The sequence below is a fragment of the Puntigrus tetrazona genome, chromosome 12 (assembly GCF_018831695.1).
Source record: "Puntigrus tetrazona isolate hp1 chromosome 12, ASM1883169v1, whole genome shotgun sequence".
NCBI classification, from domain to species: Eukaryota; Metazoa; Chordata; class Actinopteri; order Cypriniformes; family Cyprinidae; genus Puntigrus; species Puntigrus tetrazona.
This window is the reverse complement of record NC_056710.1, coordinates 16288143-16311479: the sequence shown is the minus strand read 5'-3', so window position 1 is coordinate 16311479 and position 23337 is coordinate 16288143. Positions and strand designations below refer to the sequence as shown.

The 23337-nt window shown below is 34.5% G+C and overlaps 1 long non-coding RNA gene across 2 annotated transcripts; it reads right to left on the bottom strand.

Annotated features, from left to right (window-relative positions):
• Positions 1–799: 799 nt before the first annotated feature.
• LOC122355834 lies at positions 800–9405 on the bottom strand. 2 transcript variants are annotated; one of them, XR_006252250.1, is made up of 4 exons: positions 9216–9405; positions 9043–9119; positions 2193–2340; positions 800–1541 (listed from the first exon to the last, which is right to left on the bottom strand). It is a non-coding gene; the product is annotated as an uncharacterized LOC122355834 (long non-coding RNA). The 2 variants fall into 2 exon arrangements; XR_006252249.1 differs by having other exon boundaries at positions 9043–9405.
• Positions 9406–23337: the final 13932 nt, after the last annotated feature.

The window sequence follows — 23337 nt, the reverse complement described above, 5'->3', positions numbered from 1 at the left end:
AAGAGAAAAGAGTCGATGCGATAAAACATTTAAGATGGACCGTCTGATGTCTGTTTTCTCCCTCTTGTCTGTTCCGGGTCTCATGGGCATCAGCAGAGAAGAGCGAGTCTAAAGACAGATGTGGATCATCAATAAAGATGGTGTCTGCAATTTTAAAATTCATTTTACTCTGGTTTCCAAATTCTACTCTTTTTCGCATCAAGTATTAGGAAGTACATCTTTCACTCCCACTGCAGAAAAATGCCAAATAAACAAATACAATTACAAATACATTAACTTAGATTCAGTGTATGTTGTATAGAATTAATTATATTACACAGAATTAATACTATTATAAAAATAATAGACTATATATGGGTAAAAAAAGATGTTAAGAGGTCCGCATTGAAGGAAATTTACAAAAGTGATTTTTTTTGTCCATAGAAACCACATTAAATATAAGTGAAATGTTTTTTTTTTAAGGGTTAAAATTTTCATCAAAGATTTTGGAAAATAAAATGTCAAAATTTGGTTGAAATAATCTTACATTCTCATTCAAAAATTATAAATTATGAAATAAAAATTAATCCAAGGTGCTTATTCTGACTTGTACACATTAAAAATATCTAAGAATAAAGGAGCATATTACATTTTGTGCTTTAAATGAGTAAAGAATTGTTGCTGGGAAATGGGCAAAACCTAGGATAGTGACAAATTGAAAAAATGTAAATTAAAATGAATAAAAAATTTGTCTTTTAATGTCATAAATCGATTTTTGTTGTAAATATGCCTTACAAGATTGTTAGAGTGAATGACATTTTAAATTTAGTAAATTAGGGAAAAAAATGTATGATATTTATTTTTGCTCAGAAAAACAAAAACACAAAATTGCAATATCGGTGAGTTTAACAAATTCAGCTAGACCTGACAGATGCAGCACCGATATCTGTGGCGTCTAACCCACTGGAGGTTCAAAGAAAATCTGTGCTTTTCACTACAGTACACATAAAGCCATTCCCTGGACTGAAGAACGCCCATAAAGTGGATGGGTGTTCTTTGGGCAGCTTGCGCTATTGCTGTGAATCAGCTGACGTGTATTTGTTTTTAGGGCCAATAACTCAACCGTAACGCTCTTGGCTACTTCCTTGGCTTGTCACTTGGAACACGTTAAAAATGTGAATGTGAAAAGAAACACTCGGAAAATGGAAAACTACAATGGCAATAACTGTTGAAGAGAGACCGAGAGAGAGAATATAATCCAGATCAGAAAGCACACAGAGAGAGTTGTTAGTGAGCATGAGATGAAAGCTTATTTGGATTGGCGTGGGTGTCTATAAAACTGTTTTTATTTCCTTTATTCCTCATCAGTGCTGTAATGAAAGGCACAGATCATGTGGCTCTGGTCAAATGAATGATTGAATACCTTGGCTGTTCTTCACTTTTCCTTTAAGTCTACAAGTCTCTTACACCAATATACATGACCGGTTCTGCATCTTCTTAGTCTTGGTCTCAGACGTCCCACCCCGGACCACCCAGTCCGGTCACTGACCATTTGATGGATCCTGCACACAACATTGGAAAGCAGTTGCAAGATCACAAGATCAAGTCAGACTGTTGGGCGTCATTCAGAATTCAACTGAGAATGACTTTCAATTCTGAATTTGATTTGAGCTATGAAAAAGCTGTCACCTTTACAAAGGTTGCATCCTTATTTACCCCTAAAGAATGCATATGAATTTGTAAAATATCTATATTTTTGTTAAATACAACAATCATTTTTAAGCATATTTATCAAGACACAATCAAAACAACTTGATACCATCTTTAATTTAAAAAAGGCTCTAAAAAAAACTAAAAACAAAAACAAATCTATCTATCTATCTATCTATCTATATATATATATATATATATATATATATTATATATATATCTATATATATATATATATATATATATATATATATATATATATATATATATATATATATATATATATATATATATATATATACCAGCAGAACCAGAACACATTGTCTCAGTAGCTTAATTCAATTTAAATTCTCTCTCGTGTCTTGACAGGCAGCCAATTCTTCAGTCCTGAGTTAATTATTCATATAAATATATTATAGATTCTGCAATGGTTTTAAAACAAATGTGCATAAGCTCTGAAGATTCCATTTGCATTCATTTTAATAGCATCGTGATTAGATTACCATCCATGACCTGGCAAGCACTCCTCTTCTTCCTAGGCATCCCTCACCATCCACGTTCAATTGCTTTACCCAGAGATTTTACAGCTGCTGTGCTGTACAAATGGAGCGTCTGAAGGGACTTCTCAGGATGTGGACTAACAGCTCTGGTCTGTTTGAACGGTGCGATAAAAGAAGAGAGGTTAAATGCGCAGGAAAGTAATTCTCATCCGAGTCATTAAGGATTCCAATGGAGAGAGTAGATCCAAAGGGACCATCCTTTAGTATCACTTAGCCCTAGGGCAACGTTATTTGAGGGCTTTAGTCCAGATACTGTCAGGGGTGAAGATGTGAAAGTGATCTTTCCACTTGTGTGATGAGAAAGAGATGAGCTGCTCTACAGAGGATTGATGAAGGAGCAGCCAAACCAGCTACGATTGATTTGAGCCGGGTGACTGTGTATCGGAATGTGGAATCTCTGGAAGTTCACGATTCTTTTTTTTTCTTCTGATAAAAAAAAAAAAGTAATGCCTTTTTATCTCACAATTCTCAGAATTTATATCAAAATTATATTAAATAATAGTAATAACAATCGGTTTATATATATATATATATATATATATATATATATATATATATATATATATATATATATATATATATATATATATATAGATAGATAGATAGATAGATAGATAGATAGATAGGAATGCTTTTTTACAGTAAAAAACTTCAGTACTATGAAATTATTTTATTTCAAATTGGTCATTTAATTGATGATAGATCTCTGAAAAATTAATCTCTTGGTCTCAGCAGACATTCATTTCTTATTAATTTAAAGTACCTCTACCATCGGTAATGAAGGATTCATATTTTGGTTTTGGAAGTCAGCATACAAGGTCAAAAACACTTATTTTTACTTACTTGCTCAATGACTCCAATAACTTTATACACAGATTTAAACCTTTGCAGGATGTTTTCATTCACAGCTGTTCTACACAATCCATAATAGGGGCAAATTTGAATGTTTTAGCATGTGTGCAAAATATTGTGTACAATTTGCACAATAACTAAATACACATGGGTTGCCGATCAAAACTAATAAGTGAAAGTCATGCTCTTTACAACTTGTAAACATTCTTTCATCGTGAGAGCTATCACATGCAACGACCAATTTACTGTTATGTAATGTTTTGGGTGAGTTATTACGCTTTTGCAGGCATGGAATAGACTTGTGACATCCCATGTAACAGTTCATTTTACTAACAGAGAATGTTTAGAAAAATGAGCCAAGGCAATAAATAAGTTCAATGACATCATATTTATTTAACACATTTACCTAATTTGACAATTTCATTCTGTTCTGTGTGATTTCTGGTGCTGCATTCAAGTCATTTTGAAAGTTTCCATCACTTACCCCAGCCTTAAGTATAAAATGTTTGAATAAATGAAAATTCTGTCATCATTCAATCAATACTTAATCTTTTTTATTACTTAAAATGATAAAACGACAAAAAACTGTAACAGAGGCTTATGTAGTGAACATTTATCTGCCTGAAATGGGTTTTTTTTTTTATACTGTTGATTGCGTTAATATTTGTAGATGGGTTGTGCTGGAATTTTTTATTTTCTTGGGGTAAAGAACAAACTCTTTCTCCAGAAGCATCTGGACTTATTGAGGGGAGATGGGGGACGTTGAGATATCTGCTGAAGTGATGGCTTTTTTTCACCAGCAAAAAGATCACAGCTCATTTGTCAACCTTGTATTCCCGTGACAACGCATGAAAGGAAAATGGAGGTCTGTTATTCCGTTCTGACATGCCAAACGTCATGATGTATAGTTGCATGATAAAATCCCTCATACAGATCTTACTTCAGAGCTGTGTCCATCGAAAAAGCTTCTCAAGAATTCAAGCAGAACAGAAAATTCTACAGTCGATTTAGATAATCCGGATTTATATATTTCCCGCTTTCCAGTATTTCTCGTCGCTACTTTTTAAAACATTTTTAATTGATGCTTTTCCAACCTGGTCCCATTAATATGTACCTCTTGTGAAACACCATAGGTGAGACCTGCAACATGTTTTCTTTTCTTTATGTGAATTTAAGATAAAGTTAAGATCCGACCCAAACATTACGATGCTCTCAGATAATCCATACCTAAAAGATTGCAAGTCTAGTCTCTTGTCTGTATAGCAATCTGTCAAGCGTTTCGCATCAGAAACTGTAGAAAGGTTTAAGTGCGCTGCGTGTTAGCTTGTGTGAGCAATAGCGTACGCGCGGCTGTTAATGTAATGGGATAAACATTCAACTTCACTCCACTATCCATCACTCCCAGTTTATTTCTAGACAACTCTGGAAGTGGATGCAGGGGTCTGTTAATGACATTACACCACAAACAGGAAGAGCGTGGAGCGGTGATGACTTTTAAGAGAATTGGACGTGTTAAAATGTCTGGCTATCTTACTATCTCTCAGAAACACACTCAACACGCTCTGCTTTTTGCATGTTCATATAGCTTTTGCAGTTGGAATCCATCTCACTCGAGCCATTGGAATAAACACAGAATTAGAAAGTTCTGCCAAAAGTGCCATTGGGGAAAATGAGATGTCATAATTCACGTGAATTTATAACAAAGCCATGTCAGGCGTGAATGAATTATGCTGAATTTATTCATACACATCATTTGTGGATTAGTAACTGGTCTTAATTGAAACCATCTCGTGCAAGTCGGCCCATCGCGTGTCGGGTATAGTCAAACAGGGCCTTATGCGTTCCAGTCCCATAATGTTCGGTGAAATATGAAGAGCACTGGCACTTTCAAAGGGGGAATTATGGGTCTTTATTTTTCCTAGAGGAACCAGGTTGGTAGGTTTTGTGGTGAGAGGCAGAGCAGGAGGTTTTGATGGAGACCGAGTCTGCTGGTTTTGCACCTCCTTTGCATTTTGGCAGCTATGCTGCATTTGGGCTTGTGGAGACTACTTTTATGCTGGACTTAATCACACGTTACAGCTATTTAATATCTCAATTGTTTCTCATAGACCTCAATTAGATTAAACAGAAAGCAAAGGGAGACTATATAAAGAAAAAAAAAGAAAAGAATCCTTTAAGTATTGGTTGTAAGCCGTGAACAGTCCTCAACCCAGCAAAAGATAAATGGTCTGACAAATAGCACAGATCAGGAAGAAAAACATAATTAATGACATTATCAATTATTAAATATGGTATAATTAATTGTCATTCATTTGTTATTAATGACTAGTAATTTATTACTTATTTATTAGTAATACTAGTCACTCACTAAAAAAATATTGACTAGTAATGTATTTCTTCATTACTAAAATAAGTAATTTATTAGTTATTTAATGTACTAGGTGAAACTGTTGTGTCTATATTTTTCTCTTTTTTTCTATCAGTGTCTGTTCCTTTTTTGAACGTAAGGATAAACATTAATAGTTGATAGTTTCTCTGAAAATATAATAATAATGATGATAATGATAATAATAATAATAATAATAATTCTTAAAGAAAATGACACCAATTTGCTTCTAGTGATTTAGGCAAATTAATAGATTAAAAATAGATTCTGATATTTGCGACTCAACTCATGAAGCCTCAAAAATGTTAACTCAACAATATTTCACAGTGTGCTCAAATGGTTTGCAATCAAATATTACATTTCATTATAAACCAGCTGTTTCATCTGCATCTATTTTTATTTAATTTTAGGAGAAATGTATGAATTCAGTTGATATGCCACGAACCCTAACTCTAAATTAATTCTCCAGATCTATAAATAAAATAAAATATAGAAAACCCAAGTCCAGAACATTATGAATTATTAATTGTGACCCAAGCGCTGCTGATGATTTATCGTGCTAGGCGAGTTAAATAATATTGTTGTAAAAACGTACAACCACAAATCGATTTTTGCCTCAACTCATAAAACCTCAAAAATCTCAACTCAAGAGTCGTGAATCAACCTCTTGCAGCTGTCTCGCTTTGTTTCTCACTCTCTCTCTCTCTCTCTCTCTTTAACACATACACACATGGGACGCCCATGTCTGCTTTTCGACCCAGTGTACATGCCTATCAATCTCTATGATATATTCAAGTGGGAGACAAATTGCCCCGCGCCTGGTCTGCACCCAGTCAGCCTGTCTGGCGTGAGCTCATTGGTGGCCTGCTCTCTCGTTTGTCTTTGACAGCCGCCTGTTGTTCGCCACCAGCTCTATTCATCTCAGTGTCAGTCACTAAATAGGAAGTCCCACGGTGAAGACCTGCTCATTAATATAGATCTGATCACGGCCAGACAAAAGATGGAGTGTGTGGATGCCTTTTCCACTCGTGACCCAGGTGAGAAACTGTCTCACATCACAGAAATGTCTAAGAGACAAAACACAGCTGGCCGAAGATGAGAAATGAAACGAATGAGGAAATAATATGCAAATCTGTCAATGTGCCATTTAGAACGAACACAAATGCAACACGCATATCAACGCAAGATACCTTCTAAAATGCTTTGTAGTAAACTGCTGAGATCTTTTCCTACCACATATACTTTTCTGGTTGGGAAATAAAAGACTAATACTAAAACTAATTTTGAAACAGCACAGTTCTGTTACAGACCTGAACTGCTTTCAGCAAAAAAAAAAAAAAAAAAAAGCTGTAAATAACAGACACTAAATAAATATCAAGTGGACGTTGTTGAAAAATGAATAGAAGCAGACCTTTTCGTCAAGTGGGAAGAAAAAAAAAATGGCAGGCAACTGAACCTTCTGATACTCATACATTTTTCATAAAAATGTTTTTTTAATGATGACCTTTAAACAGAGAGACGAGGCGAGAAGGAAAGAAAAAATACTTTCTTCACCAATACAATCGGTCGCGTACCACTAATACTTCTCAGGGGGGAAAAACAAACAAATAAATAATTAATCTATCATCATTTACTCATAATCGAGTCATTTCAAACCTGATGGCTTCATTTCTTCTGCAGAACACAATATAAGAATTTCTAAAGACTGCTTTTGTCCGAGCAACGACATTAGATTCAATCTCTTTTCGCTGTATGACAAAAACCCAGCGTACGTTATTGCAATTTTTATCAACTGTAAAATGCGAAAAACCTGTTCTAAATAAATGTATATGCAAGCAAATTTATATACACACGTATGCACTCGCACACACACACACACACACATACACAAATATGAATACTGCTTCAGAATAGCTTCGCCAACACTGGTAGCAGCACCTTACATTTGTGGTATTATTCGATGAATAAATACCAGTACTTCAAACAGTAGAACTGAATTTCGAGATGCTGTCCCACCGACATCATGGGATTTTTATGGAATCATTGCTTTCAGACCTAAAATAAAATCTGGTTCATTTGAGGTACAGTTGAGAGCTGAAATGACCATTCATAAGTCACTTGTGGTTTGATAATGTTTGGTTTGCAAATTGATTTTTGATGGATGTACATTTAAATACCCTTAAGAGACCTGCTTATTACATTCACTATGCAAGTCCACCACCAAAGGGCCAAGACATACAACAGGCCTGCAATTTTTTTGTCAGAGTCACGGCTGGAAGCCTACATTGTAATTTACACCTTTATTAAAAACATGCCTTTCGATTTTCTACCCCTCTCCATCTCTCTTTTTATATCTCAGATTTCAACACAACCATCTCCACCACTTTTTATCTGTCTATCTATCGCTGTATGCATCGGGCAACATATTCATTATAACTCACTGTTTGACTCCTCTGTGCTTTTAAAAGCCGTGTTATCCGTCCTCGCTCACTGTCCCGGTTCACCCTGCACTCACAGCACCTCTTCTCTGAATCCCAGCCAAACAGGCCAGCCTTAAAAGGTTTCCCGCTTACCGGCGTGGACACTCACAAAAAAAGGGGGTCAAGTTTGAAGCGCTCATCTTGTTATCTCTTTTAAGCCAGCAGCAGTCTGGTGGCTTCAACGCTATTATCACTTGTCTGACCATGTATGAGTAAAGCTGCATGGGGAAATATTGCACTTGGCAGTGGAGCCGGGATTTTACTGCGGCCAGGAAAAGCGCCTCATGTGGCCATGCCTGTTTTCTTTCATTTTCAAAGGCTATGCTTGTGCCAAAGAGAGGAAGAAGAGTCAGGCAAATAAGACTAAACTTCCATCGTCTAACAATTTATACGCACTACTGTTCAAACATTTGGTGTTGGTAAGATTTTTTAACAGGAAGTCTCTTATGTTCACCAAGGCAGGTTAAATATTTGGTTTAATATACAGAAAAAACGTACATTTAAAGTAACTGCTTTGTATTGTAATATATTGTAAAATGTAATTTATTCCTCGTGTCAAAGCTGAATTTTCAGCAGCCATCTTTCAGAAATTGATTTTTTGTCCTAGGCTGATATTTATTTATATTTATATGTCAATAGATGTCTAAAAAGTGTCAGTTTCCATTAAATCTCCATTAATTTATCTGATTTGCTCAAAAACACAGATTCATCTAGCAATGAATCATGACAAAAGCGACTGTCTATGAATAAAATAATGTTAAAAAAGTGACTGTTCCCAAAATGGACATTCGTTAAAATGCTTCATGCAACAACAACGGTTCATTCAGAAATTAAATAAGTACTGTCCTTATGAGTCATTCTCGCAATTTACTTGTTCAAAATCACATTTATATTTAGTGTCATGAGTGCTGTGTTGCTCAGAAATACAATGTATTCATATATATATGAATATCTTGAGAGAAGAGGAGCTGTGTGTCTTTCAAGGCAGCGATGTTGCTACTTCAACACTTCACCCCCTCGCCAAATAACTGCATTGAAGGCTGTAAAGGTGAAAATCACACATATTTAAAAATACCTGCATTAATTGGCTCTCCTTTTCTTTTCAGTGTCCATTTACCTCCTCGGGGACTCACAAAAAGTACCCAGCATCATCTGAATGAAGGACCGAGAAGAAAAGAACAGGGGTTTCGGCTTTTTGATATTAATGATATCGTCAGCCCTCTAAAGCAGAACCAAAAAAACAGACACCTTGAAATTTCCATGTCGGCTGGAGGATGTGGATAAGTGTGTGATATTTCACACTCTCCCACTAATCACATTGCAAAGTGATATGAAAGACTCTCCTTCATGGTCATCTGAGAGCGCTGCGACTGACTGAAAAAGGATGGCACGCTATTCTGAACTGCAGCTGCACTGAAATCAGGAATATCTCGATAGGACACAGTGCAGCAGACATTCCTTTTGGAAATCTGTGGCTAATTAGCCATTTCAGAGAGACCTAAGGTGGGTTTAAGTTAAGCCTATAAGGTTTATGGCTTATACCTGTTTTTTAGAATTCCTCGAAATCTGCCAGAATTCTCTCCTCATTATTTAGGTTAGGCATTATTCCCATTGCCAAGATTCCCAGATGCTGCTGATGCACAGCTGGAAAAAATGAGCTCATGGTTCTGTCTGGGAGAGACTCATCCACCGGAAAATGTCTTACTCTGTGAATGAATGACTTATAGTGCTGTCATTCATCTCAAATATTCAGTCAAATGCATCCTAACATCATTTTAACATTAGTTTAGATCAATGTTTTTTAAGCTTTTAAGCTACATACCCTTTCCTAAGATATCAAGGCAGCTTCACTACTATTCAAAAGTCAAGTTTTTGAAGTAAATCAGTTAACACGTTAAATTGAAGTGTCAGGCGTGTGGTAAGCAGGAGAGCACACAACAAGTATAAATGAAAAATAAAGCGTTTTAATCTACTCAATGACGAAATAAACAATATAAATGCAGGCAGATAAAACAAAAAAAAAAAATCACACGCACATAAAGACGAGATCGGACAAACAGAACTGAAATCACAGGACTTAAATACACCAGGTAAAACACTAAATTAATCACACACAGCTGAAGACAATAAGCACAATTAACTAAAGTAGGTAACATGGAACACATGGCACACAACAAAAACAATAACACAAGTCCAGAGAACGTGACACAAAGACATTTATAATAAAATATTTAAGTTTTAAATGTGGTTCTTTCTATATATATACATACATATATATATATATACATATATATACATACATATATATATATATATATATATATATATATATATATATATATATATATATATATATACATATATATATACATATATATATATATATATATACATATATATATATACATATATATATATATATATATATATATATATATATATATATATATATATATATATATATATATATATATATATATATATATATATATATATATATATATATATATATATCTTTCTATATAAAAATATAAATGAACAATTTTTAGCATTTTTAGCATTGATAATGATTAGAAATGTTTAGGCACATTTTCTGAAGGATCATGTCACAGACGATATTCTTAAAATATATCGAATACATAAAAATATATCAAAATAATAAACAGTCATTTTAAATTGGAACAATATTTCACAATAATAATTTAATATAAAATGCATGTAGCATTACGTGGACTATATATTTTATGTATTTAAATCTAAAAAATGTTTGAAATGTTATAGTACCACAAAAAGTATTTAAATACATTTTAAATATAATTTGCTATTACTTTTTGTCAACTCAAGGAAATTACTTTGACACTGAACAATAAAAAAGGAGCACGTACTGTATTCATTTTGGTGGCACTTTTAACTGCAGGCATAAGCAAGAGCATAGATGCATGTGGGGTTAAACGACTGAAAAAAAAAGTTTGACTGAATTAATTATGAAAACAAAGAATGGAGAAATAAAAAAAAAAACATGATGAAAGAAAACTATAGACGGACCCAATTTCAAGACCCCCCTCCTCCGGCGGAAAGATAAATCGTCTGAACCGGTCCTGAACCTTATCACTGTATGAACTGAAAGAGAATCACTTCATTAAGATTCCCAGCTCGTCTATCCTCCTCTTCTCCTGCTGTTTATTAAGTCTAGCTCTATCGGCATGGCACTTATCTCTGTTTTCATGTCTGCAGAATGTTTATTGTCATTTCAAGCTTGTTTTCTGTGACTACAGGGAGATTGTATTCCTCTTGCTGTCATTATTAATCACGAGAGGAGGAATGCATGCGGAATTAGATCCACCGACACAATCACGGCAGCCATCCGTTCACAGGTCTTTTCAAAAGTGTATTTTAAAGCGTGCTTCGCTTTTGTAATCAGACCGGCCCGCGAAACGCTCGACTTGCATGCGATTATTAACATGCTGTTCAGAAAACTATGATGTAGCACCTTTGATAGGAATTTCACACATGAGTGAAACTGGCTCCAAACAATCTCATTTTTCGAATTTTCTCAGTGTTTATCCGTGTCTGGTTTATTTTCCAGGTCCGTACGCTGTGTGAAACCAATAATGAACTGACAAAACTGATGTCAACGGTTACACAATGCTGAACGCCTCACCTGTAGCTTACACTGGGAGCACGAGACCTAGCGCTAAACCCAAATATTAGGGTTGAGCGTTTCTCCCCCTTTTCCCATGATGCAGACAGCGCTAACACCCTTTCCATCATTCTAGGCATGTTTACAAGCGCTATTGCTACAAGATCGTCCAAAATCAGTTTGCGTATGTCAAAAAAAAAAAAAAAAAAGCTTAAATATCGCTTAAAGCGTAAAGCATTCTTTTTTTCCTCCGTAGAGTTGTTTTTATGTATGAATGTAAACCTTTTTAGTCAGACCTATCATGAGCACTAAGATTAAGTGGTGATATATTCATTAGTAGAACACAAGTGTGCTTTAAATATTGTATAATATCAAACAAATGTGCAAATAAGAAGGGAAGAAAAAATAAACCGCAGCCCCATCCACTCCCACGAAGCCTAGCAAATTACATAATCCTGCTATACTCTCACAAAAAAACTCTACCATGGAAAATAAACCTCTTTCATGCTATTTGTATCTCTAAAAATTAATATAATTTTTCTTATGTTTTTGTATGTTAAGTTTATCTTCTAGATTTTTATGTCGAACCATAGGACACTAATATATACACTACCCATATATGTAAGCATCTAGAAGCCTATATTAATGCAAATAGTACTGCAAGTCAAAATTTTGTGCAGTTTAGAACAGTCTGATTTATAATAAAAAAAAAAAAAAAAAAAAAAAAAAATTATAATAATAATAATAATAAACACAGAGACAATAAATATTAAACATGGAGACGGAAAATGAAAAAAAAAAAAAAAGTATGAAAGGAAATTTTGTCATTACATTTCTGACATAGATCATATTTTATTGTTTATTTTAAAATAAAACAGTTATATTTTGAACCATTAAAAAAATATATAATTTTTTTTATTCCTGTGATGGCAAAGCTACATATTCAGCAGCCATTCTTCTGCTACCAGTCTTCAGTATTACATGACATGACTTAAGAAATATAATGTACCCTTGTGAAATAACAATATCCATTTAAAACAAACAAACAAATAAATAAATGTACTAACCTCAAGCTCATAAAATGTGAACCTGGATCAAAAAAAATCACCTTTAAAGCTGTCCAAATTAAGTTCTTAGTAATGTATATTACTAATCAAAAAGTAAGTAGGAAATTTACAAAATATCTTCATATAACATCATCTTTACTTAATATACTAATGATTTTTGGAAAAATAAAAATGGATCATTTTGACCCATGTATCTTTGGCTACTGCTACAAATATACCCCAGTCACAAAAGACGGGCTTTGTTTTCCAGGGTCACAAATGTAAATATATTAAGAAATAAAATCTGAAATAAAATCTAACCAAACTCGCAGCAGCATTTTGAGTAATAAACAACGGTTTATTTTGTCCATGAAACCGTAATCATCAGTGTCTCGCTATAGCTCTCTGCAGGTGAATGTCTATGAAATGTCTGCTATGTTGATCGTGGAATGGATAGAGGATATTGGCAGCCACTACAATTCCTTTCCAAAAGCTGTACAAATAAATGCAGACCTCTAGCTAATGTCAGCAGATATGAGAGGAAGTAGGCCTGGCAGGACATTCTGACACTCGTGGGGCATAAACAGAGAAAGAGCCTGAATGGGGACATCAGACATGCTAACCGCTAGGCCGTGGTATGTTATTGTTGCCGTGGGAGAAAAGGGCGTTAAAAAGTACACAGAGATATTTTACTCTCCCAAACCAAGAAAAACATCCACGGTTAGACCTTTACAGCTCCTGAGCATTGGGGTATTGTTATACTATAACGGTACTGCAGTGCACGTTAAAGCTAGCGCTGCCAAGAAACATGGTTTTTCATAGATATTCTCCAGCCTGGGTACATTCACACAACCGGAACCACTGAAATATGAATATGGAGCGTTAAAGATAAACGAGCGGATGGAACGAGGAACAGCCCTTGCGAGTTCAGTTCAACTGTATCATCTCCAATCTGATACCGAGCCAGTCATGCCCACTGCTCACATATGGAAAATATGTCTTTTTGAAAGGCTTTGGATTCAATCAAACAGCATTCGCGGCTCTCTTACAGGAAAAGGCTATTATTTAGGGCCCACTGACATGGCGCAATATCATCTGAGAAGGATCGGGCGAGAGTTTCCTTTTAAAGCGCACCGCTTGCCCTTGATGATGACAGATTTAATACGGGCATACAGACACAAGGCAGATCTGATATCAAACGTATCTCGCTATTTTATTCGTCTCCTCTGGAGTTATTTTCAGCCGCCTGTGACAAGTCGCGCAGGTCGCAAAATACCATCCGAAGCCAGACGTCGAAAGGCCTGGGTGGGCAAAACCACAACGTTTTCGGAGTTTTCGAGACCTGAACGTGGACGGCGAGTTGGTGCTGATTAGCCATGGAGATTATTCCCAGTTGGTTTTCATTTTCCCACCTTGTTTATAAAACATTACATTCCCCTAGAGTCCCAAAACAGCAGCTGAGGTTTCAGCAAGATTACACACTGTACACGGAGAGAACGGGGTATTTGTTACTTTAGACGAGGCTTTAGAGTACAATTGGGTAAGTCAAACATCCAATTAGTTTTACTGAAACATTTGCGGCCAGCCTTTACTGTAATGTTTTAATTGCGCAGTCTGTTGGCGAATGTTTCGTGCCCGAGTCCTCTCTGTGCTTTTACTGGCTGACAATGAGCTTGCAAAGTAGGTGGTGAATTACAACGTAAACGTGTCATATATAAAGCGTTCCTCTTTCCAAATTGGTCGTGATGTATTGATGCCATTAGCGCGCTTGGTCTAATCATAAGCACAACTTGTAAAGTTAGTTTTGGCCACCAGTGATGTGATTATACACGTTATGTATGTATTGGTAGACATCTCAGTTTCAAATTCATTTATCAACACATTGTTTGAGGGGTGACATATTTTTTCTCTTATAGACCTTTTTCAGGGAACGCAAAATTACGATTATGTAGGGAGTATATATATATATGTATCTAAGTAATAAAGTAATAGATACATATGTATGTGTCGCTTTATTGCATAGTTTGCTTTTTCGCTTAGAGTAATTTCTTAATATGGAATTTGAATAATGTGACAATTAGAGATTAGACTGTAAAGAAATGTTAACATTAGTAATTTGAGAATATAATACAATAATAATAACCCATGGATGGGATATAATTCCCGCAAGGAACTGCAATGCCAGGTTTTCGAAAGAAGCAGCCTTAATATAATACACAGTTTTTACATATTAGTAGTCAGACATAATTTATGTATTTATTAATTTATTTTTTTAATCTACACTTCTGTCTGCTATGGAGTTTTGAGTTCTGATCAAGTTGTCATAATACAGATTTTATTTTAGTATCTGTATAAATATAAATATATTTTATGTATATACAAATATTATATATATATATATATATATATATATATATATATATATATATATATATATATATATATATAAATTGATATTATCTACAAATATATTTAATGTATAAACATAACATATGTTTATATATTAAATATATTTTTAGATAATATCAATTATAAGAATATAAATGTATATACATGTAAATAGTATGTAATAGTATGTATATATATATATATATATATATATATATATATATATATATATTTTAATTTTGGATGCTGGATTGATAACATTCACTTGACAGCACTATTAAATATGTTTTTGCAATGATACAATGCGTCACTTGACGACATAAAAGGCTAAAATATCAAGGTGCAGTAAAGTCACTGTATGAAGTTACAGAGCACTGGCACAGAATCTAAGGAACCTCAACAGGATGTGTTTTTATGATGCATCCTCAAATGTCTAACCCACTAGAGCTGTGGGTGACGGCCAGCAGTGTGCGTCATACTGTAGCCACCAGCGGTTGGATGCTTTGCACTTTTTCCCCTTAAAGGGACATTTGCAAGAAGCCATAACCATTTGCTAACACTGCCTGCTTATACTTCTCTCTCACACTCATTTCCATTTTTACAGCTTGAAGAACTTGATGGAGGTTTGCTGCTAGCAAACATTCTCATAAAACGAGAGATGATATCATAATGGCTTGACACATTTACAGAGTGTGGAAACATGAGATATAGCTTGTTTGCGATGCCATTATAATCTAAAACAAAATTGAAAAGAGGAATACGGACTCGTTATACACAAGCTGTAAAAATAAAAATATAGCATTATTTTATTATTATTGATTGAAAATTTTTGCTATATTAGTCTAGATTTATATTTTATAATCAATATATACTTTAAAAACACATACACACACATATGTATATGTATTATAAATATATATATATATATATATATATATATATAAACTCTTAATTTTCAGCAATTTTTCATTTTGGTGCGTGTACATTTCCCCAAACCTTGAAAAAGTTCCAGTTTGGGAAATCCAGAATCCAAATGGTGTCACAGTTAAATTTTGTCATTCACAAAGGAAAAAATTATGAAATAAGTAAATAAAACCGTGCTCAAAAACATGTTGAGCTTTGTGTCCATCTGGAAAGTTTAACTGTGTGGCAATTGTGGGCTTTTATGTGACCGTGCAAAATTGGTCAGTAAATTTGGTTACTCTACTGAGACTTTCATTACTTGCAGAGTTCAATGGAATTCAACTGGAAAAAATACATATAGATACATTTTCCAAGATAAAGATACAAAACCCATATATCGGATGTCACAGTTTTGCTTTAAACTGAAAGGCTTCGTTTTACTTTGGAAGCTGGTTTAAGTTGCCATCCTAATACACTCGCTCTTTCAAAAACACTTGCCTTTCAAAGCCAACCAGACCATCAAACCACTCTTGCAAAAAAAAAAAAAAAAAAACTAAGATGTAATCATCCCTCGATATGCACAAATCCCAAGATATCCACTCTTTTGGATAAATTCTGATACGGAATACATTGTCTTGGGCAGAAAACGGACTTTCAGAGATCATTTCTGACTTCTCCGCATCAAATATGTCAGCATACAAACCCTGACGCATGTGGAAGCCTGACATATCTGACTTATCAAATCAGATCAGGTTACCTCTTCGGGGCACTTTTTCTCAGGCTTCAACCGCATGAGGCTCTTAGCAGTATTGTCAAGATCGAGGACCCCATTACCAGCCCATTCAGCAGATTGCAAGTGATATTCGTCAGCCGCTGTCGCTTTGCCCTTTATCATATTCCACTGGCAGAACTCCACCGTTTGCCCTAGTTAAATTGTAGATATGCTCTCTATCCATCTGGCAGTAAGTACTTAGGACTAATGCCAAAGAGAGTTTGGTTAACACTCCAGCTACCCATTTGCATGCCGGACACAGCCAAGATGCTGAGGGATCAATTACTTTCCAATCTTGTGCAATTGTGGCCGCATAAACACTCCAAACAATGCTGTTTATATGTTCGTAAGGTGGCCAGCAATATTGTTTTATTATCTAGTTTTGTAAACTCTCACTTCGGCCTCTTAATTAATTTCTGTGCAGCTGTTAACAGATGTTGCGAGGTGAAACCCTGAAATATGTTTCATTAGAATCGTTATAGGCGGCCGGGGAGAGCGTAATAAAACAGGCACGTCAGAGCAAACCGACAGCCAAACGGACGCAGCCGTGAAAACATTTGCTCAGAGCGAAGAAAACTGACAAAAAAAGCCACCAGTGATTTGTGGGTCCTGGGAAGGTTTTGCCCACTTCATCGCTTCGAAACCAAGATAAACAAAGTTGAAAGAGATATGAATCTGTGAACAAGCTTTTAAAAGCATCGAGGGACAAAATTTGCGGTTTGTGTGTAATTTTATAAGTCCCTGTATATAAGTCCCTGAAATGGGGTATTAAAAATTTTGCATTTTAAAAGCATCTTGAAGCTGTTTATCAGGCTAATCAATTGCATCTAGATATATCAAATATGAATATTTGTAATTAAAACAATTATATATTCATATTAATATTAATAATTTCAATAATAAAAATACATATAAATATAAAATTAATTATAAAGTAATTTGGAATTTAAAAATAATAAATTTAAATATTTATGTAATTTTTTTTCTAAAACTTCATTTCCCCCAATGAATATAAATAACTAAGATTAACGGCCACTTTTTGTGTGTGTGCAAACTTTTATACTTTTTTACTGCATTTAATTTTAACACATCCTCTAATGTTGATGGGGGGTATAGCACAGTAAAAAAAAATCATATGTGACGTTGGACCACTAAACTAGTCTTAAGTCAGTGGGGTATATTCATAGCAATAGTCAAAATGGGTCAAAATGCAATTTTAAGACATAATAAGACATTAATTAATGGCCTCTCCAGTGGACCCAGTGAGGAGATGACCTTCCTGCGATGACGTCGAGGAAAACTGAACCTTCTGTCTGGACTAATTCTATCTTGAACTTTCTGCATTGTAATTCATCCTGCTATTTTGTAACGCATCCTGCTGTGTAGTGACTTGCTTTTGTCTGTGGAATGATTTGCTTTTGTTATATAATAATTTGCTTTTGTGAAGCTGCTTTGGAACAATAGCCATTGTAAAAAGCGCTATACAAATAAACTTGAATTGAATTGAATTGAACTGTTCTGGACTGCTTTTGGATTATTGTGATGTTTTCATCATTCTGTCATTCTGGCCGGAAAGCATCCATTGGTGAGTGATTGTTTTAATGCTGAATTTTTCCAGATATCTTGGACGTCATAAGAGTGAGTATTTTCAGCATATGATTCAGCATAGCTATTCCTTTAATACCTGACTTAAAAGGAATATTTAGTAAACTACTGCTTTAAAACCTGACAAAATTATACATTTTTTATTATGCATTTTTTTCCTTCTTTCCTTCTTCCTTCTAAATTGCATTCAATAAAAAAACGGCTGCTAAAAATGTAAATGTACATTTTAAAACACAAACATGTGCACAACTACAAACATGAATGCACAAATGTGAACTCTCTTTCTCGAAGCTATAAATTAATACCATTTTGCCGCTAAGGAATACAAAAAGTCCTTTTACGGACCATATTTAAATCATAGAGGAGCCAACATAGCAACTGACCTCCATTTTCTATTCCAAACAATTTGGTTAGCGCTGAGAAAATCAAAGCGGCCTACATTCCATGTTTACCTTCCCACAGACTCCATTAAAAGCCTCGCGTTCGCATGACACAAACACCCAGACTTACTGACACGAGTAACACGTACAAACTGCAGAATGAAGTGGATCTGGACGTTACCACATCAAAGGCAGCTGGTTAACAAGGCTCCTCAGATGGTCAGAGATGAGTGGACTAAAGCGCATTTTATAGAATGTCAAAAGACTAAGATGGCCGAGTGTGTGTTTGCAGCTGTGCAAAGTTGCACTGAAAGTCCGCTCTGGCTCTATTGTTTGGTTAACATGACAAATGCTGGTGGTTGTTGTGTGTGGGAACATCATCATTCTGGGTTTGGCCTGCTCTTAGGACAGTTTCTGATTTTATTTTTTATAACAATGGAGACCAGTTTTCTGGTTCACGAGAATGGAATTCTCATGAACATCCAACAATCCCTTTAAATGGTCCATCAAACCAGATCCCACCCATAAGGCTCAGTCTTAAAACTTAGTCAAATGTTTATTGCTAATTTAAAGTATCGGATTGAGAGGAGAATAATACGAATTGAGAATAGATTAACTTATGTGGAACATTTTCAGATGAAACAATATGTTTTAGATCAGGGTTGTCGGTGAAATTTAAAATAATCTTTTGATGTGTGAAGTACAATTCTGATCAGAAACAGAATTCTACTTCACAGATCAAAAGATTATTTTAAATTTACTTTATTTAAAAATGCAATTTTTAGTATCAGTATCAGACTAATATATATATATATATATATATATATATATATATATATATATATATATATATATATATATATATATATATATATTAGTGCTGTCAAATGACTAATCACATTTAATCGCATCTCAAATAATAAAATTCAATATAAATATGTATACATAAATACACATAAACACTGTATGTATTTAATTTTTTTTTTCTAAAAAGATACATACACATGCATTTATAAATACATAATATATATTAACTGTATACAATGAATATTATTACAGTGCTTATATTATAAATTAATGTAAAATTTCTTGAAAAAGTACTAAAGTAATAATCCGTTTTATTTAGTGTATTCATAACTGCATCCATACCCTGGTAACAATTGCATCAACAGACGTTTGCAACAGTACCAATCAGACCCCCACAAACAAACAAATATATACGCTTAAAAGGCACAAAATCAAAAGCTGAAACATTTTAGCAGCTTTATGTTTCTCTAGCATGGCTGTAACAAGTCCCAGGGTTTGATTTCCCAAAAAATGCACAAACTTCGAAATACACCTTCAATGCAACGTCTCTTTGGATAAAAGTGTTAGTATTAAGCACTGAAGCACTGAACGTCTATCCTTCTCTACGCTGCTCATCAAGATCACTTTTTTGACCGAAGCGGAGGCTTTATTCAATACCTATTCTGTCATCCACAAATCTCTACATCGTTACGTTTTTATAAGACGGACTGTTTACATTTTTCACACAGCTGCCATGAAAGGTTTCAATGTGCTTCATGTAGTCACTATTAAAGAATTTTCCAGAATGTCAGCAGACGTATCTCTCAGCCTCAGCACCTAACGGCGCTCAGAGCGGGCTCTGTTTTCACCCTCCCCGACCGAGGTGTCCATTACACATCACTGGGGACGAATTGAAAACACCTGATGAACAAGGCGGATTATTACACTGAAGGTTGTGAATACCGCAGCTGAGAGGAATGTCAGTAGTCGAAGAAACTCATGCCAGTCACCGCAGCTCCCTAACAGACCTGACTCACTCTGCTTGGCACCTTCAGCTCCACACGGAAACAATCATCGGCGTAATTTTGAGTGTTTTAACAGCTGACTTGCCGAGCGCATCTGTATGAGTGCGCTTTGTGACTGGGAAGATGACAAGCACAATACCCATCATGCCGCGTGTCAGTGCCCGGCTCTCGGAGCTGTCGACCTGGGGTCACTGCTCGGCGAACAGTGCTGGGGTTCATTTTCTCACACTTTAGCCTTAATAGTGGGTTCAGTTTAGTCCTGGGAAAAGAAAAGCCTTTTGCTAACCGCATGTTTCTATCCACAATGTGAAAGCCAATGTTTTTTTTTACATTTCAAAACCGACTGCATTAATTATTATTATTAACTCCTCCTTAAGACATATAACTAGTGGACTTCATAGTGAGTTGCTGAATTACTAAAGCAGGAAAACCCGACGCAATAACAGAAAAACCATCCCCAGGATTGATTTTTCTGATCTGTGAGCACAAACTATCACTCAGACCAGGTACATTTGCCAGGAACAATTATGTTAGAAAATAAAAAAGGTTCTCTACATGCATTTTGTCAAATTTTCCAGTTAATTATAATAATTAAAAATTGTTCTTCATTTCTGTAATAATTTGGGTAGGGTTTTTTTTTAAATATAATGAAATATTAATGAATGTTAATTATTTTGAATGTTATATAAAATTTTATATATATATACATACATATATATATATATATATATATATATATATATATATATATAACAAAAATCTTTATTTTGAATATGATTAATTTCGATTAATTAACAGCACTATTTTAAATGTAATTTATTCTCGTGATACAAAGCAGAATTTTCAACAGTCACATGATCCTTAAGAAATCGTTCTTATACGCTGACTTGGTGGTCAAGAAACATTTCTTATTATCATTAACAATTCAATATAAAAAACCATAATTCATTCATCTCAGGACTTTCTGATGAAACAGAAGATCAAAAGAACATAATTTATAAAATTTCATTATTTTATAACATCGCCTTGGCCCTTTTGATCAGTTTAATGCATTCTTACTAATTAAAAGTAGCAAAAAATATTTTCTCACAATATTCCACAACTACTGTGGACCACTGTACCCTCTACTTGAACTGCAACACATTAAAGTCTCTCCAATCGGTAAAGTCGATCAAAAAAAAAAGAGGCTTTCGAACATCTGGTCTCGGAGTATAGGTTGTTTCCTACATTGCAACAATTGACAATAGAACTCTTTTAATAACGTAATTCAAAACACAAATCATTCGTATGGTCCATTTTTGATGTGGCACTTGAGTTTATGTGAAAAGGATCGCTGGTGAACAGTGAAGTCAGTCAAAGAGAACAATGGGCGCCTGTGTGGAGAGGCCATTGAAGTTGTGACTTAACATTAAACAGTGTCACATAAGGGAAAGGGCGTCGCAAACAGAGTTACCGGTTCTGAAAAATGAACAAGTTAACTGACATTTAGATTAAACGATGAAATCATTCATCAATGACTTCCTCGATCCAGCCAGAACATTAATAACCTCAACATAATTGATCTTCTGAACCGTGAAACATTTGAGTAATGGAAAGAAATGTAATTGATATCACCATTACAGTGTGTTGAAGTTTCGCTCAATGTTTATATTAAACTATAATGAAATGTGTATCTATTTTGAGTTTGTACTCGAAGCTGATTGTGTTTTAATGGGGTTAAGTTACAGATTTTATCACTTCATATATTTCAGCATTGACTGTAGCTCTACTGAACTCAAGCCAAATCTTACAGCCTGCAATCCCTCTTGTACCAGGTTAAATCCAGTTTAAACCCACAGCTTGAATTTAAATCTGATCAGACAAATCTGACAAAAAAAGTCTTTCCTGATAACAACCACTATAGTAGCTCAAATGTATTTCAAAATGTGTTTTGTGCATTAATGCGTCTCTCTAAACGACTAAGCTTTCTAAATAACGTATCGCACATTGTTCTTCTGTTTCCTGTGCCTTTAAGAACTAAGAAAGAGTAATACCTCTGGCGAGCGTGTAGTAATGGCTAATTGCTTGTTAAAGCAGGATGAAGTTTTGGAGTCGCAGCCCTTAGGACGTGTCTAATAGCGCTCTTCATTAACTGTTATGCTCAGTGACCGCTTTGTCTGTGTTAGCCGACTAATCCCATCGATTAGCACCAATTACAAAGCAGCCCTGATAGTGTACCGGGGCAGAAAGAAGTCAAACCCCGTTCTTAAAGTGCTAAATAGATTAGACTTTTTTTTAACTGATAGGAGTAAATTGGCTTCGTACGCATTTTGGTTTTAGGTTTTAGGATAACTTTGATGAAAGGTTTTGATCCACTTAAAGTGTATATGAGCTAATTATTCACATTTAGTCCTATAGATATATTCACAGCAAATTCCAAGAATAAAAATCGCAGAATGAAGCACATATCTATTTATTTTATTATTGTTATATAAAATTAAATAAGTGAATTTAGGTTTAGGTAGAATTTTAGGTTTTGTAGACTTTTGTAGACTTATGCTCAGTTTGTTTGTTAATATTTAATATTTTTGTCATTTAGTCACATTTTACACAAAGAAAAAAAATGAAGGTTTCTTTAACACCTCTCTTGTTTCTCCTAAAGAACATTGAGATACACTACCTTTAAGTTTTTTTTTTTTTTTTTATTTTTTGCTTTCTGTATAAAACAACAGCAGTTTCCCCATTAACTTTAATCAATTTAATTTAATTTAATGATTTCTTGCTAATTAATAGTTTTATAACTATTTTGGATGGTTGTGTAAATTGCAAGAAATTATCCCATTAAT